This window comes from Ictalurus punctatus, chromosome 7 (genome assembly GCF_001660625.3).
Source record: "Ictalurus punctatus breed USDA103 chromosome 7, Coco_2.0, whole genome shotgun sequence".
NCBI classification, from domain to species: Eukaryota; Metazoa; Chordata; class Actinopteri; order Siluriformes; family Ictaluridae; genus Ictalurus; species Ictalurus punctatus.
In genome coordinates this window covers 16875957-16893599 of record NC_030422.2, presented here as the reverse complement: position 1 = coordinate 16893599, position 17643 = coordinate 16875957, and the positions used below count along the sequence as shown (strand labels likewise).

The 17643-nt window shown below is 37.4% G+C and overlaps 1 long non-coding RNA gene across 1 annotated transcript in view; it reads right to left on the bottom strand.

Moving 5' to 3' along the window:
* LOC128632972 (uncharacterized) overlaps nucleotides 1-495 on the bottom strand; it is a 29698-nt gene extending 29203 nt beyond the window's left edge. The window contains exon 1 of the long non-coding RNA XR_008396674.1: nucleotides 407-495. This is a non-coding gene — a long non-coding RNA (uncharacterized LOC128632972). The remainder of the gene's footprint in view (nucleotides 1-406) is intronic.
* Nucleotides 496-17643: the final 17148 nt, after the last annotated feature.

The window sequence follows — 17643 nt, the reverse complement described above, 5'->3', positions numbered from 1 at the left end:
TTGTTTTCTTCCTTTGACAACAACAACTCAGGATTGCTATTTCTAGGCTTTTGTAGGATTTTCCTTTGACCACTCTGATGCAGTTTTTGTCCCGAGGACTGACCTTTTTTTTTTTTTTTGCACCATTCCAGCCATTTAGAGCTATTAAGATTACTTAGTTTGCTCATTCCTATGCTCAACTGAGCATTAAGTGATGTTCTAAAGCATGGCGCACATTACCTATGGCCAATCATAATGTACTCAATCAACTGACAGTTTAGTATAAGTAATTTGGTTCTACTTCCTTACCATCCAGTCAGCTATGGGTGGTTTACTTTGGAGTTTTTCTATGTGCTCATTTCTTTGTCCAGTATAAACAAAATTGTCACCATAACCTTGACATTGTGGGTTAATGCATAATCTTTACCTTACAGCAGCAGGCAGCATGAACTCTTGTCTACCATCACATCATTCCTGCAAGCTGGCATTCAGAAACTGCAACAGTAGACAGGGGAATTTATTGCAGGGCCACAATGGTGTTACCACATTAAACTATAGAGCACTAAAACGGTTTTGTTCCAGATCAGGGTGTGATTGTGACCACAACCTGATTTATCAAAAGTGCCAAGGACTCTGCATCTGAAAATATCCAGACAATGATGGGCATGTTAAATAAGTTTCAGGGGGAAGTCTGACCAGGTTATTTTCTCCATCACTGCTGAATCCACGGATTCATATATATATATATATATATATATATATATATATATATATATATATATATATATATATATATATATATATTTTTTTTTTTTTTTAAACAAAAGCCATTCAATATGCTACAGAGCAGATGCAGTGTGATGTAACCAATTGCTGTGTAACAATACACCTGAAAGATGCATATTTCCACGTTACAATTGGTGTGTAACACGTGGTTCCTCTGCAGTCACCACAGTGGCGTAATGCACCAGTTTAATGTCTTTTTATCTTTGGGTTGACTCTAGAAACCTGTTATGAGAGACACAGACAAGAAGAGCCAAACGCAGAACACAGACACAAGGACCAAAGGTTAAACAGAATTTATTTTAAGGGCTAGTAGAAGCTGGGGTGTGTGGAAAAGAGTGTGATAATGTGCAGTCGGGTTGGGGTTTGAATACGGGTTCCTCGCGTGGGAATCAAGTGCATAATCAATGCGCCAAGGAGAGGAGAGCAGGAGCGTCATGGGGAAAGTGAGGCGTGAGTGAGCAGGCAGGCAGCGGGTCGCACTGAAGTCGATGAGGGCGCTGACGAGAAGCAGGTGGGTCCAATGACGCGATCAGAAAGCGAAAAGTGGAGCACCACATCCAAGGACACGCACACTTGCAAACAGAAACAAGAGGGAGAGAAAACACTGGAAACACACGGAGGCTTATGTGGTTAGAATTGGTTCATAATTAAAATAAATATAGTGAGATTTACAAAAATGAAACATTCACTAATGCATTCAATGAGATCCAGAAATATATGTAAGTAGTTTTAAAAAAAGAGATTTGCAAATAATTTTTATTTTTTATAAATGTTTTTATGTCATAAACACAATTCCGCCTTGCATCTAGTGGCAAGAGAGCACACAAATCCACAAACAGTTGGAGTCCGCCCACCGTCTCCTCAAGCCAATCGGATAAACGCCACATTGCACTGACCAATTGTAGCTCAGTCTCGTTCCAACCAATCAACCAATTCACAATCAGGACGGGAACACAGTTATATTACATGGAACTCACATATTGTGAAGGCTCTGCAACATGGTCGATAATGGAGAAATGACGACAGGAGAGTTGTTCTAACCATCTAACAGCATCACACAACATCTAAAAGAAAACAAGCAACATTATGGGTCATAAATTCTTTATTTTAAGGGAATATACTTTAAGGGAATATATGTGTTTTCACCGGTGTTTCCTGCATCACTACTGAATCCACGGCGAAACCCGAGTTGTGATTTTACAGTAAATCGAGTATGGTGAGATTTAAATACTGTGTATCGGGAAAATATGGCATTGGCAAGAAAATGTTGTCCTCACAGGCAGTCTGCCAAAACACAGCGTGACCTGTGTCATCCAATTCACGGGCTAATCATTACATTCTCTAAACAAACTGTGTTAAAAGACTCAGGAACCTTAGGAGTTACCGGTTTGAATCAGTAAAACGAATCCTTACGGAATCAGTGAATCCATCATTACTAGTCCATCAGACCACTGATCTATAATAACAGTGCATTTATAACCAATAATGTTGCTGGTTTTCTTTTAGATATTGTTACACTGATGCTGTTAGTTGTTATGCGAGTTCGGTTTAATATGACTGTGTTCCCGTCCTGATTGTAAAACAAAACGTGATTGGTTGGAGGTAGACTGTGCTATGATTGGTCAGTGCAATGTGGCCAATATCTGATTGAATTGAGTAGACTGTGGGCGGAGTCCAACTATTTGTGGATTTGTGTGCTCTCTTGAAGCTTGAAATGTTTCAGAATTCACAAATGCACAGGATGCGATCCACAAATGAATGCAAGGTAGAGTTGTGTTTGTGATATAAAAAACATATTTGTAAAAAAAAACAATTTATTTGCAAATCTCATTTTATTTTTTGATGAATTTAATTCATTTTGTGAAACTCAACATATATTTGTGGATCTCATTCTATTTATTTGTGACTTTGTTTAATTTTTGTGAATCTCGCTACATTTATTTGTGGGCCGTAATCTATTTATTTGGAAATATGAAACAACTGTAACCCCATGTTTAAGACACTACTCTATCCTGTTCCATTTAATGCAGGTTCTTTGATGCTGAACATAGACATATTTGGGACTGATGTATCTTTAGCGTGGAAGGCACTGATAGCACATTTAGAGCAGGTAATTGAAGAGATTCGTGGCACTGTTGTGGTTTATGTTTACATGCCTAAAACTTTTTGGGAAGTCATGAGACAGTTTTTTGAGGGAGATGAAGGAGTAAAACAATGTATGGATTACTGGGAGCAACTGTTTCTGGAGAAAGAGATTACAGTTTATGGAAATCAAAAATCCAGTATCTCAAAATATTCAACAGCAGCTAGTATATGGAAATATAACGTCAACTGGAGGGAACTGATACTAACCAATTTATGAACAACTAGTGAAGGATGAAGGTTAAAGTAATTTGTTATTTGATAATCATGTTTCAGCTCGATTGATTGGTTTATTCATCATAATTTCCATGCACAGGCCTGATACAACATCAGCAGGGGACAAGCTTGTTTTGGCTAATCCACATGACAAAGGACTGTTATGCATAGATGGCTGAATGAAAGGCCTCGTATATCACTTGCCATTTTAATGTACACCTGTCACTGATGGATTATAATCTGGTCAAACCTTTTCTCAGCGGCAGGGAGCATCTCCTCTAACCTCCATGGAAATCACTGTTCCTGCTGTGATATCTGGATCTGGTGGTAAAGAAGTATGTGCAACTTGGAAGGAATTACAAAGTAACTTACACTTTGAACAGTTTATTTGATGGGCATCACTATGGTCACACATACATGGTCAGACACAATAATGTGCTAAAATACACCTAATTGCCATTTTTGCTACTCCTCCCCCAAACTTTGTCCAGTCTTCACCACATTTGGCTCACATCATCTTAAGACCTGTATGAACAAAATTTATCAAAGGACTTATACAGTATCTCACAAAAGTGAGTACACACCTCACATTTTTATAAATATTTGATTATCTCTTTTCATGTGACAACACTGAAGAAATGAAACTTTGCTACAATGTAAAGTAGTGAGTGTACAGCTTGTGTAACAGTGTAAATTTGCTGTCCCCTCAAAATAACTCAACACACAGCCATTAATGTCTAAACCGCTGGCAACAAAAGTGAGTAAAGCAAGCTCTGTGCCACCTTGTGGTCAATACCTGTAAATACATTAATTATTTTCCTTATATCATTTGATACATTTGTGTTAAATTCACAGTTCTTTTTTTCCTCTAATTCCCTGGAGGATGTTGAGTATGCACATGATCACCTGAAATTCAAGTGTACTTTCTGTCGACCATCTTAGATGTTAATTAATTTTTTTTGGTTACTCCTCCTACAAATTATGTCCACTGAACACCAAATTTGCCATACATCATCTTCAGACCTACCTGGACAAAATGTATCAGAAGAATTTTGATATTCCAAATGTTTTGCTTGTAATGTGCCAGTCACCATTCCTTCTACAGTCAGAGAATTCTACCAATGTTTGCAAAAACAAGGGTTCAGTTTTCCATCTCTCTTTCTCTCATTCTGTTTCACTTGCCAACAAAAGAGAAATGTTATTTATACTGTAACTGTGAAATACATTTTTTAATCATGTTTGATTGTGTATGCTTCTTGAAAATGAGAACAGCTGTCTTCAGTATTTGTTGTTTCTTTTTTTCTTCTTCTTCTGTTTTTTTTTTGTTTGTTTTTTTGTTTTTTTGTTTTGTTTTGTTTTGTTTTGTTTTGTTAATGTGAAAGGACCATGTGTAACTACTTTAAATGCAGAAATACCATAGCTGGGATGAATCTATACAATTAAGATACCACATACTTCCAACCTATGAATATTGCATTCACTGTGTTACAATGACGAATGCAGTTTTTATGAATGATTAATGGCTATGCCAAAGAAAGAAATCTTTCAGATGACATTCATCTGAAAAAGTTTCTATACAAAATGTAGCAGGTGTTTCATTCAGAAATTGATACTGCATGATGATGTCTTCATGAAAATTCATTCATAATACACCTTTACTTTTGGCTTTTATAAATGAAATTTGCCTTTTAAAAATAATGCAATCAAACAACACACACACACCCTCCATTATTAGCAAAGGAATAGACACATCTGCAGCTTTTTCTGCAGCTTTTTCTCCAGCTTTACATTATTCTTTGGTATGAATGGCTGTGAAAAAAATGTGCAGAAATCTTAGTACAAACAACTGCAGTTCCACTTTTACGCCAGTAGTTGGAATGTCTTCTGTGCTGTAGTGAGTTTAGCAGTATATGTTATGTTTTAAATTTTATTATATCTTACAGGTGATTCTTGCTTATTCGCATGACCATGCGCTTGCTCTGCTAATTCATTTGTGACTTCTGTCTGATTTTTTACTGAGTGTTTCTGTGCTTTGTCTCTCATTCAGATAATAACAGACTTGAGAGTGATCATCGGGGCAAAAGGAAGAAGGAAAAGTGATGCATATTACTATTGCTTGTCAATGACTTGTTGGAGAAAAGATACAGAAGGAAACAAACAGTAAAAGGATATAGTCACACTGTTCACATTTAAAAGGCCATAGGGAAAATTTAGCCATAAAAGAACTGTAGTAGATGAGAGAAAGCCAGACTACTGTTCAGTCTATCTCTCTCTTATTTGCTTCCTGGCCCTGATACACATTGATCTAGTCATATGATGCATCTCAAAGATGGAATAAATAAGGAAGAAGGTAGAATGAGGAGGTGTCATAGCTGCTGGCACAGATAATCATTATACTTATGATGATGATGTGATGATGATGATGGTCTTTACATCACTTTCATTATAAATTACAACCCATTTTACCATTCATTGCACTCACCATTAGGTGCTAGCATCTCATGGAGCTCTAAAACAGCTTTACTTTTATCTTAAAAATAATTAAGAATATACTCCGCAAAAAGAGAAACATGCATTCACATTCAACTCCTTTAATTATCAGCAAATTTCGTAACATGTAAATATTTGTATTAACATAAAAATATTCAACAACGGAGACATAAACTGAACAGGCTTCACAGACGTTTGACGAACAGAAATGGAATAATGAGTCCCTGGAAAAAAAGGGGGGGAGGGGTCAAAATCAAGAGTAACAGTCAGTATCTGGTGGCCTCCAGCTGCTTTAAGTACTACAGTGCATCTCATCCTCATGGACTGCACCAGATTTGTCAGTTCTTGCGGTGAGATGTTACTCCACTCTTCCACCAAGGTATTTGCAAGTTCTCGATAATGTCTCCAGAAATTTTCCACTGCAAGGATGATCAGCTGTCCTTCCTGTCTCCCTGTAGCACTGTCTTAGGTATCATACATTACAGACATTGCAGTTTATTGCTCTGGCCACATCTGCAGTCCTCATGCCTCCCTGCAGCAGGCCTGTGGCATGTTCACACAGGTGAGCAGGAACCCTAGGCATCTTTCTTTTGGTGTTTTTCAGAGTCAGTAGAAAGGTCTCTTTAGTGTCCTAACTTATTGTAACTGTGACCTTAACTGCCTGTAAACTGTTAGTGTCTTAAGGACTGTTCCAAAGGTGCATGTGCAATAATTGTTTATAGGTTATTGAACAAGCATGAAAAACATCGTTTAAACCCTTTCCGATAAAAATCTGTAAAGCTTATTGGGATTTTACAAAATTATCTTTAAAATACCATTCCTGAAAAAGGGATGTTTCTTTTTTTGTTGAGTATAGGTAAACAGGTAAATGATTTTGGTATTTTTAGGTATTTCTGCAAGAGAAAGGCCATTTATTTATTGGCTTAACAAGACTACCAAACCTACAAACAGTTTTAATAAAATTTTGTTTTCTGATGCACAGTCATAGTGTCATAGCGGCAAATGACCTCAGATCATAAATACACTCCACAACAAAAGTTTTATTTCCACTGGTAGTAGATTATTATTATTATTATTATTATTATTATTAATAATATTATTATTATTATTATTATTGTTGTTGTTGTTGTTGTTGTTATTGATGTTTCTGTTGTATTTATGAAACTGAAGATGGTTGCACTTAAAGTCTGCATATGGCATAGTACACTGCTGTTTATTATAAGTGTTTCCGAAATCGATATATTCAGTATGTATATATATGAATATAAACATACAGTATCAGTGTATATTTTCCATCTTAACCTAGTTAGCATGAGACAGGACTTTTATTCTTCAAGCAGTATGGGTTCATTTTTCTAATTACACAATTCAGTACAAAACAAAACATGCCAGGCCAACATAATTTCTCAAATGAAGTGGTCCTCAATCTAGCCTCAGTTCTTCTTCAGTTTAGCACAACACTAATTAGCTTGCTGCTTGGAAATAGAGGAAGTACTTTAATTGATAAACGTGGGTAAATGAGTGTACAGAAGCAAATGCTGTGCCATGACAGCTTAATCACAGGAAATAAGACCAGGAAGGGTTATTAAGCCCAGAGCATGCTGGGTAAAGAGGCAGTCATTAGAGAAACATTAAATTAAGCTAATTCTCACTCAGGGAGGAAAAGACTAGTGTGATAGAAATAAAGGTAGCAAGAGATTTGAGCAAGCAAACATGAGTGAGTCAAGTGGAAGAGCTAGAAGAATACGTTTTGGAACAGTGCAATAATTGTGTCTGTTTAAACAGAAGCACAGTGCAAGAATATGCATGAGACCTGAAGGCTTGGGAGTAAAGCAGATATGCAAGTACTATTACACAATACAGCATTGACACCCACTAAGTCTGAAAATTGATCTTGTATGAGGTCATGAAAGAGTGTGTGAAGGTGATTAAAGTCTCAGTGTCCCTAGACAACTGTGAATAAGGAGGTATCAACAAAGGATCAACATAACCTACGATATAAATAGATTAACAAAAAAATACATACACAATTCTGTGATTGTGTATAAACAACTATTTTGTTTATAGAATCATTTTTTACATCTTTATCTAACATTCAGCTCTTTTTTTGTAGCTCTTTTCCTTCATTTACAGTAGATGCTTCCCTCAAGGTTTTTTTTTTTATATATATATTTACATAGTTAATGTAACCTCATATTTACATTTCTGGGCCATTATTGGGATATTATTTTTCCTATTTGATTAAAATATTTATTATGTCATGACATTTGCTCAAAAATTGGCCAGGACTAGGGGACAGACAGAAGGAAGAACTACAAATTTGAAAATGACAATGCCTGCCAGATGAGCAGTTTTGTTTTCTCCCAGTTTATCATTAGCTTTTGCACTACTCTCTCAAATAAAACCAATGACTCATCATTGTGTTGTGTGCAGATGTCCATAATTCCAGTCTCTCTCTTCCTTCCCCTTTCTCATTCACATTTAATTTACCTTAATGTGGCACTGGCAGCAGCATGACAAGTTGTAATTCAGAGTGATGCAATGACAAAAGCATGGTAGGACCACCGTGTCTGCTTCAGGCAGATCCACAAAACAATGTGACATTCTCAGCGTGACACTCATTATTCAGTCCAAACTGTGAACAATTCCTGATTAGTGCTGACCCATATATACAGTGGAGTCCAAAGTCTTAGATCACTAGTCTAAGTGAAAATACTTCTATTTACTTCTGAATTAATACATTTGTTCATTACAAATTATATTATCAGCACAACAACATGAGTAAAATGTAAAAATATTAACATGAATTTCAGAATTTCTTAGCATTTGGGATATCCCACTTTTGCTTTAACTACAGCATGCACTTGAGGTGACCTGGACTTTACAAAACCCGATGGTGCATGTTACAATGTTATACCAGAACTCCCCTTAAAGGAAACCCCATCTCACTAGCATGTGGGACTTCAAAATAAAGAGAATTTACTTAGCTGGAAGCCAAAAAAGAAATACAAAAAAACAAGAGAAGAGGAAGCAGAACTGTTGTAAGAGGTAGAAATAATCTAATGAAATAATTTAAGATGACAAGTTAAGCTATGAAGTATTGTAATGCTAGCCCAACATCATTTTGGCAAGCAAGCAGCTAGCTAGGAGTTGGCACTTGGTTTGGAGAATGTAATATTAATTATTTAGTTAGTTCTTGGTAGAGTTTGTCATTTTGTTATAATTGCCTTGATAGCTGAGGTCTTTAAAGAATATACAGAGTATGAAAACCAACAGTTTAACAAAGGTGATCTGTTGTATTCTACATGATGTGTTGATAGTTTATCTAATTGAGAAACTTGATCTAGAACTACAATTTCAGACAGTTATTATATTATAGCATAAAATTATATGCTACAGTTGGGATTAGAAAAAAAATGAACTGAAAAAGCAAATAGTGCCCCTCATATACTCACTGAGTAGACATAAATTAAAATAGATCATTCTTATAATAATTATAAGAAATGCATCTGAATAATGGTCAGAAAGAGGACAAATGCAAGGAATGTCCCTTGTATTTCCTATTTGAGAACCCCACAGTCCCTCAGTCCCTAGAATCACACTTGGTTGGATCAAAACCTTCAGAGTGTTGACTGAACATGTACTACAATAGACTGGATAAGACTTTATTAAAATCTCAAGGAAAATCTGACCATTTGTACAAAGGAATTAACATGGTCAATATAATACATTTGCTTATATTCATATATATGGTGACTATATTCATAATTCATATAGTCACCTAAAACCTGTTCATGTTATGTGTATGTTCATTTGGTGTATATACTCCAACCACACTCATCCTGTCATGTTTCCTTTGTACAGCCCTCTATTTCTCTTTGCCCTCTCTGTGTCTGTTCATGGTATAGCAAATGGACTGCAGGCACGAAACCTCATTACACAAAGGAAAGAGAGAGAAGGAAAGAGCCAGATAAGAGAGGGTGGGAGAAAAAGAAAAACAGGCTATGTGTGTGTAGGAAGGGGACACAGACAAAGATTAAGGGACAACAAGATGGCAAGGGACACAGTGAGATTAATTCTGTCTGTGTGTGTGTGTGTGTGAGAGAGAGAGAGAGAGAGAGAGAGAGAGAGAGAGAGAGAGAGAGAGAGAGAGAGAGAGAGAGAGAGAGATTTTAGACCTCCACAAGGACATTATAACATTCAGCTAAGAAAATGAATACAGATAATTGAGAAATATATATAAACAGACAAGAAATACTCTTCTTCTTCTTTATTAAGATCAAGTAAGACCAAGGATTTAGACCTGGGGTAAGATCAAGGAGTATAGCTGTGATGTGTGGCAAAAGGTTGTTGAGCTTCACAAAATGGGAAGTGGCTATAATAAAATAGCACAAGATTTGAAAATGCACATTTCCACCATCAGGGCAATAAATAATAAGAACGTCCAATCAACTGGAAATGTTATGAATCAACCTGGAATTGGACATGTGTCTATATTGTCTCACCGCACTGTGAAGAGAATGGTTTGAGTGGCCAAAAAATCTCCAAGGATCACAGCTGGAGAATTGCAGAAGTTAGTTGCATCTTGGGGTCAGAAAGTCTCCAAAACTACAATCCGAAATCACTTACAGCACCACAAGTTGCTTGGAAAGGTTTCAAGAAAAAGCCTCTACTCTCATCCAAAAACAAATTCAAGCATCTTCAGTTTGCCAGACACTACTGGAACTTCAAATGGGATCGGGTTCTATGGTCAGATGAAACCAAAATAGAGCTTTTTGGCAGTAAACACCAGAGGTGGTTTTGGCGCACACAGAGAGGTAGCCATATGGAAAAGTACCTCATTCACACGGATAAATATGGTGGTGGCTCTTCAATGTTTTGGGGCTGTTTTTCTGCCAGAGGACCTGGACATTATGTTAGGATACATGGCATCATGCACTCTATCAAATATCAACGCTTAAAATGGGCCATGGTTGGATCTTCCAGCAGGACGATGATCCAAAACATCCATCAAAATCAAAATCACAAATATGTTTTACTGGCCACAAAATCAAGGTCCTGCCATGGCCATCCCAGTCCCCTGACTTGAAACCCATAGAAAACCCGTGAGGTGAACTGAAGAGGAGAGTCCACCAGCGTGGACCTCGAAATTTGAATTATCTGGAGAGATTCTATATGGAGGATTGGTCTCAGATCCCTTGCCATGTATTCTCCAATCTCATCAGGCATTATAGTCTGGCTCAGAGCTGTTATCTTGGTAAAAGGAAGTAGCACAAAGTATTGACTAAAAGTGTGCCAATAATCATTGCACACCTATATTTAACAAAAGATATTTTTTATTAACCTGTATTTTGTTTGCAATTGTTTGATATCCATAAGAGCAGAGTATTTTTGTAAAAAAAAATAAAAAATTAACAAAAGATCAAAAGGTTAAACAATAAAGACAGTTTTTCACAGCCTTCTTTACTCATATTTACCAAGGGTGCCAATATTAGTGGAGGGCACTGCATATATAGTATACAGTAGTATATAATAGTAGTATATAGTATATACAGTATTGTGGAAAAATTATGTAGAACAAAGATGCCTTCAAACATAATTAAATTAAATGTTTCTACATTTTAAAAAAATACTATAAAGAGCAGTAAACAGTAACTGACTAAACAAAGTCAATATTTGGCGTGAAGTCCTTTTGCTATAAACAAAATAGTAGTCTTAGGTACAATTTGTGCAGTTTTATAAGGAAATTAGCTGGGAAGTTTTACTGAGCATCTTGCAGAAACAGCCTCAGTTCTTCTGGATACTTTTCTTACCCAGCAGCCTTCAGTATGTTTTTTGTCTGAAAAGTGGTGTCTTACATAATATGCTGCTTTCTTTACTGGCATACCACACATTGTTCTGTAACATTTCACTTTGTTCTGGAAAACTAATGTTTGGCAATCTAAAATGTTGTTGTACTGGTAAAGTCATAAAGTCATAAAATAAAAATCTATATCAAAGTTTGTTCTAAAAAGAATAGGGTGCCTAAGACTTTTGTACGGTACTGTATTTATAATGCATGCAACCCTGTGCTGCAAATTAATATAAAAATGAGAAACACATGAGAGATAGGATTTATTTAGCCATAGACATCTGAGGAAATATAATGTCAATTTGGCCAAACCATCTGCTTGGCCTGCACCTCAATTACCAGTTATTTCTTCCCGAAGGCCTGATTGTTCAACTTATCTGTTCAAGCATTTTCTAAAAAGTGTCCTTTTCTATAATTTCCCAGCAGCAGGGGCATTATTTTTGTCAATGTCACTAGAGATGACAAAATTGTAAGAACTTATATTTTTTATTGATGTTCACTTAATAATACAGCATTTAAATATTCTTGTACACCGTCCAGTGTAGAGGCAGTGTAATTGGTCTCAATGCATGTACAATAACAATAATCTCTACTGTTGACATAACAAACCAGTTGCTTTGCAACAGTACTTAGTATTGCAACAGTATAAGATGTCATTTTTAATCTTGAACATACTGGATGTGTTTGGTAGAAGCAATGGGATCCATTCCCAGAGAAACAAACAGTGCCCGTCACTGTCACTGCGACAAGCTGTTCCCTCATCTGCTTCAACAGTAGTTTACTCATTTGAGAGACTGGGGCATTATGTCTGTCTTCTTCATATATAAACACACACTCACAGTACATTTCGCAACACTGACAAAAAAGGATGTGGTTTTGGGAGCAGTGCTCCTTGCATGTCTCCTTTGCTTTTGTAATTGGGTTAGCCCTTTTTCCCCAGTTACTGATGGCAGGACCACTGTGTTGCCGTTGTAACAGTTACAGCATTATGCTATTGCTGCATGCATGTGCACAAGCATAGCTGACCTTTTTCAGTTCCTTGATTGTGCGTGTGTGTGTGTGTGTGTGTGTGTGTGTGTGTGTGTGTGTGTGTGTGTGTGTGTGTATCACAACAGTGTGTATAAATTGGCAGGCGGTAATTAAATGCACAGAGCACACAATCTCCTCCTCCAGCCCCGCGCCAGTGACGCACAAGCCAGCAGCAGGAGAATGAGTCATACAGCCCCCGGGGATCCGCACCCCTCTTCGTTCTGCCTATCTCTCTCTCCCTCCCTCCCTTCCTCCCTGTCTCATTTACTGCTTCTGCTCTTTCTTTCTTCCTTTCTCTCCATGCTCTTTTTGCTCACTTTAACATTGCAAACCCCTTAAGAATATCCTTTTATCTTTTTGCCATTTCACCTGGATTCTTGTTGATCATTTATGTTGTCCTCAGTCAGCACTACCCTCCACTCTGCATTTCCTCCTTCTGTATGTATTTCCACCTGTAACTCTTCTGATATCCTTCAAAGGCCCCCCCCCCCATACGCAGATACAAACATTTACCTCGCTTTAGACTCCATACTAGCCCTTGGATATGCTCCTTGGCATTACTGCAACCTGAGAGCTTGTCATACTGCGGACAAGCTGCACTATTGACTATGGTTCTCTTGCTGGGCCAAACAGCCTTTTTCAAATTGAATAACCAGAGGGGATTATTAAAACCTGGTTCTGTGTTTCACACCATGCCTAACCACAGAAAGCCAGTGATATCTTAAAATGTTAGATGTTGTGTTATGTTGCACAAGACTGTGAATTCAGAAGTTATTTCTGTGCACATCAGGAGAGAGAGAGAGACAGAGAGAGAGAGACAGAGAGAGAGTGAGAGAGAGAGAGAGAGAGAGAGAGAGAGAGAGAGAGAGAGAGAGAGCATTCGCATAAAACTGCTTCAACTGATGTATCTTGGTGTGACTTGAACCAGCTGGGGACCAGAGGTAGCTGGATAGCACCACTTGGATGCCAACCATTATAATGCTGTGCATATCAGAAATATTCCTGTAAAATACCAGTGTGAATTATAAGCATTATAATTACCATTGGATATGCTTTAAATTTTATGTATGTGTTGAAAAAAAACTTCCATAAGTTTGAGACTGAGTCAAGAGTGTCAAAACAGCAAGTTTTGTGTGTGTGTGTGTGTGTGTGTGTGTGTGTGTGTGTGTGTGTGTGTGTGTGTGTGAGAGATTATCTGTGTGGAAAACAGTGCTGACACTGAAAAACTGTAGAACTCAGGAACCACAGTGGCTATCCCTCTCTTTCTTCACCCACACATGTGCAGTGAGGAGTGAAAATGTGTGGGAGAGAGTCCAATAGTAAATTTTCAGTTTTAATAACATCAATTCTGCAGCACTGTTTCAATGAATAAGACAGTGGGGTGGAGTGGGGGTGTGTGATTAGAAGTAGAGAGAGAGAGAGAGAGAGAGAGAGAGAGAGAGAGAGAGAGAGAGAGAGAGAGAGAGAGAGATTAAATCAATTTAGACATGACAACTGAAATGAATGTGAATTACAGAATGCAACTGTGTACTAAGCTCTAATCAACAAACTAATATCTACATAGAAAATTTACATGTCACTTTTAAACTCTCTAAATTGCACATAATTTTCCGTTTGTCATTTCCACTCCTCTCTCTTCTCTCCTTCCTCTTTTCACTGACTTTGTCACACCCCACAGAGCTCCCATCTCCCACCCTCCCATCACTTCTTGCTTCCAGACAACTTTCAATTTCAACCCATTCCATTTTTCTGCTATTTACATTCTCAATAAATCATTTTTCAATCAACTCAAAAGAGAGTGCTTCAGGCTTGGGTAAAAGTCAGAGACCTTATAAGTGTAAAGTTTAGGATAAATGTCAAGAGAAATCTTTCGTTATCTCTTCCACAAGTGATAAAATACAGAGAATGATATAGCAGTGGGGTCTTTTCTCTGCCTGGAAAATAAATCCATTTTTGATGTTGTTGAATGAAAACATGATTGAGAAGTTCTGTGAAGCTAATAATTAGAAATAGAATCAGAAAATAGAGGAGTGGAGATAAGATGTTGGAGACAATCAAAGTAATGGGAAGAGAGGGAAAGTGTCAGTGAAAATGAGAAATGAGAAGGATGTGATTAAATGTGAGTAATGGATCAAGACTGCTATGGGTCAAAATCACCCACCAAGCTCAAAAAGCACTCATGTTAACATTTGGTAGAATGGTAGAAATCCTTCCAATCACAGTTGAGAGTTGAAATGTAAGAAATAAAGAGTGCAGGTTTCTGGCATTCCTTGCTGTAGTGTCATGCCAATATTCATTCATGTCAAAATAATGAAAATAAAGGAATATAAAGGAAATTCCTAATGAATAATCTCGCAATCAGTGTGATTGGGATGTTGTGCCTCGGGGCGCTGTGATGTAAGGACATCTATATAACCAGAAGTCTTTTTATTGGCTTGTTGTAAATTCATTTGCATTGCAGTAGAACAGGATGCCGCACAGTTTGGGCATCTTCCCTCCCTAAAGGCACTTGATTCAACTCATCAGTTCATTTATGGGCTAAATTTGTGTGTGTGTGTGTGTGTGTGTGTGTGTGTGTGTGTGTGTGTGTGTGTGTGTGTGTGTGTGTGTGTGTGTGTGTGTGTGTGTGTGTGTGCGTTAAAACAGGGAAATCCTCAAGTTGTGCTATACTCAGCTTCCAGGACCAGAGTTGAGCATATCTGCATAAGTGTAAGGAACTATAAGGAATTGAGAACATTATGGATGGAGGCTGCTTGCTTTAACTGCACCAAGTCTATGATATTACCTAAGTTTAAGAGAGCAAAAATAATGAATTATAGGTGGCCAAGTAAAAATAAACAACAAACACACAAAACACAACAGAGAATAAGACAACATGAAGGCATGTTTTTTCTGCCAAATGTCCTACATTGAAAGTTCTTGGTATGGTCAATGACAACTAACCCAAACCTGGATGATTCATATGTATGAAACCTTTAACAAAAGTCACATATACAAACTGAGCCACACAACCTGACACATTAATATCATGTGAATATCTGATTATCCAATTGCCTTCTTCTTCTAATGTCCCTGAATGGTCTCGTAATAATGTCTAATATTGTAATAACCAAGTGCAGCGTCTACATTTCCAACATTTCAGATTGCAGATTGCAGATCTACTAATAACAGTGACATGATGTTTAAATGTTCATCTTACTTTCACATACTTTTAGTGAAGAGTGCAGACTTTATAATGTTGAGAAGACAAAATACTGAACACAACAAAATTTATTTTATGATGAGTGTCATCATTTTTCTTGCTCTGGCTGCCTATGTGTGGCACACTGCCCAGCTCTGAGAAAGGCTATATGAGCCCAGCCAAACACTGAATCATTCATTTATTTATACACTGATTAAAGATAAAATCCTTACTCCAAAAAGAGCTTAAGAGGCTGGGAATGCCTGTAATGCAGAAAGAGTGCCATGAACTAAAATAAGGTTTAAAAAGGATGAGAAATTTCCTTCAACAGATTAACAATGGTGCAGTGTGCTAATTCAATAGACGGTTTTTAAAATACATTGACATATTTAAACACAGTAGCCATATTAGATAATATTACATTGGGCCTCTTAAAATATAAATGATAATAAGCACTATTTGATGCTTTCTAAAGCCATGTGATACATCACCTAGCACATGAGCTCTCAAACAGCAATGTGCAGAGACAGTTCATAGTATGCAGTACTATGCGACTAAAGAAATAAATATAGAATTACAAAAGGATAGTATAACGCCGATTTACTTACTACACATACTATATAATGTAACAAAACATTTGCAAATATCTCACTATGTAGCTAATATGATGTTGTTTTTTAGACACCAGTGACATATCCACACAGGTATCAGAATATCTGACACTTTTGACCTTGTGGAGACATCTGACTGGTCAAAGCAAGGAAAACAGCTTTACAAACCTGCAGCTTTTATTTAATTTTAGTTACTGAGGTTAGGGTTAGATTGGCATAGCATTAATTAGCTGCAATGAACATTGTGTGTGTGTGTGTGTGTGTGTGCGCGCGCGCGCGTGCTTGTATGGAGTAGGTCTTACGCAGTTAAGGTTATGCTTACATTATGATGGGATTCTCGTTAGCTACAGCCTTTTGTCAGTGATCGCGGCTATTTTTACTATAGATTATTTTACCATAGATTATTTTACTATAGATTATTTTACTACAGATTATTTTACTATAGGGCTGACGAAAAGCACAGTCAATGATTAGGGAATAAATAGGCAAATCCTCCACGGCAATGGGATGCATTTTAAAATCAATAACAATGTAGCAGTCAATCTATCAAACTGCAAACGTGTCCACTCTCACAGGTTTATCATAATATCAGAAATTGTTTTCGATATACTGTATACAAAGGGATTTTAATATACACACGCGCACTATTAGGAAATTAGGGGAAGCCCTGGAAACTCTTCTTTTTTTGTTTGGTGGTTTGCTCGCGCGTGTAGGCGGGTGGCATTAAACGACTAAGGACGAGTCTCCCACGGGTTTGCCTCGATTATAAATTGGTTCATTTAAAGAAGAGCGCCCTCGGAAGAGAAAAGATGGCTGTTGAGAGAAAGAGATTGATCTTGGCTGTAAGAGCATACCGCCTCATTACCTCCGAGTCAGAGGCGCGAGCGCTGATCAGTCTCCAGCGTCAGCAAGCGCACAAGCCCGCCAACGCGGCGAAATGTCGAGGGCGGTGTAATGGCAGTATAAGGTTCCACAAACAGATGGCTGTTAATTATCTGTTTTTAAGTTTTTACGACCTTTATGTGAACAAATGACAGCCTCTGTGCAAGTTCAACATATCCAGGCATCCAAGCACAATGACAAATCGTTCCTGACAAAGATATGACAAATAGTGTCTGCCATTTCCTGTGTGACCAAATCCAATTAATCCCCCCTCTTCAAGGATTCACTCGTAGCATAGGCTATACACTCGCCGTCCACTTTATTAGGAACATATGTACACCTGCGCATTCATGCAGTTTTCAGCCCGTCATGTGGCAGCAGTGCAGTGCAAAAAAAAGCTTCGGGAAATGTTCACATCAAACATCAGAATGAAGAAAATTTGTGATCTCTATGACTTTGCTCATGGTATGTTTGTT